General features: G+C 47.2%; 1 pseudogene; it reads left to right on the top strand.

Moving 5' to 3' along the window:
* The first annotated feature begins 458 nt into the window (after positions 1-458).
* The window catches only part of LOC138165472 (actin, cytoplasmic 1 pseudogene), a 95,796-nt pseudogene continuing 94,726 nt past the window's right edge, over positions 459-1,528 (top strand).

Raw genomic sequence — 1,528 nt, 5'->3', positions numbered from 1 at the left:
GATTGCAGAAAAAACCTGGAACGACTTACATCAACTGATGCTGAGTGAAGTGAGCAGAGCCAAGAGAACATTGTGCACAGTAAGAGCAACACTGTATGATGATCAACTATGACAGACTTAGCTCTTCTCAGCAATGCAGTGATCCAAGACAATTCAAAAGGTCCTTGGTGGAAAATGCCACACACATCCCGAGAAGGTCCTATGGAATCTGAATGCAGATTGAAGCATATGATTTTCACTTATTTTGTTTTTTTCTTTCCCATGGTTTTCCCCTCTTGTTCTGATTCTTCCTTCACAACATGACAAATGTGGAAATATATTTAACATGATTGTACATGTATAATCTCTATCAGATTGCTTGTTGTCTTGGGGAAGGGAGGAAGGAAGGGAGGGAGAAAATTTTGGAACTCAAAATTTTACAAAAATTAATGTTGGGAGCTGTGAGCTCTTCCTCCCAGCATGCACTTGACTCTCCCCTGCCTCTAGGTGCGGCACCACCTCCTCTCTTCCCTTAAGGGTTTAAACTTGCCACTTCAAAGTTCGCCATGGATGATGATATTGATGCTCTCGTTGTTGACAATGGCTCTGGAATGTGCAGAGCTGGCTTTGCAGGAGACGATGCCCCTCGGGCTGTCATTGTTGGACGCCCCAGACATCAGGGTGTGATGGTGGGTATGGGCCAGAAAGACAGCTATGTGGGGGATGAGGCCCAGAGCAAGAGAGGTATTCTGACCCTGAAGTACCCCATTGAACATGGTATTGTCACCAACTGGGATGACATAAAGAGGATCTGGCATCATACTTTCTACAGTGAGCTCTGTGTGGCTCCTGAAGAGCTCACAGAAGCCCCACTGAACCCCAAAGCCAACAGAGAAAAGATGACTCAGATTATGTTTGAGACCTTCAGTTCCCCAACCATGTACATTGCCATCCAGGCTGTGCTGTCCCTGTATGCCTCTGCTCATACCACTGGTATTGTGATGGACTCTGGTGATGGTGTGACCCACACTGTGCCCATCTATGAAGGTTATGCCCTTCCCCACACCATCCTCCATCTGGATCTGGCTGGCCGTGATCTGATGGACTACCTCATAAAGATCCTGACCGAGAGAGGGTACAGTTTCACCACCACAGCTGAGAGGGAAATCGTGCATGACATCAAAGAGAAGCTGTGTTATGTCACCCTAGACTTTGAGCAGGAGATGGCCACTGCTGCATCCAGCTCCTCTCTGGAAAAGAGCTATGAGCTCCCTGATGGTCAGGTTATCACCATTGGCAACGAGAGGTTCTGGTGCCCAGAAGCTCTCTTCCAACCATCTTTCTTAGGTATGGAATCCTGTGGAATCCACAAAACTACCTTCAACTCAATCATGAAGTGTGATGTTGACATCCGTAAGGATTTGTATGCCAACACCGTGTTGTCAGGTGGTACCACCATGTACCCAGGCATTGCTGACAGGATGCAGAAGGAGATTACAGCCCTAGCTTCCAGCACAATGAAAATCAAGATCATTGCCCCACCTGAGTG

Source organism: Petaurus breviceps, unplaced genomic scaffold (genome assembly GCF_028583685.1).
Source record: "Petaurus breviceps papuanus isolate PSGF00001 unplaced genomic scaffold, PetGlider_PUasm1.0 209, whole genome shotgun sequence".
Classification (NCBI taxonomy): Eukaryota; Metazoa; Chordata; class Mammalia; order Diprotodontia; family Petauridae; genus Petaurus; species Petaurus breviceps.
This window is presented reverse-complemented; position numbering and strand designations above follow the sequence as displayed.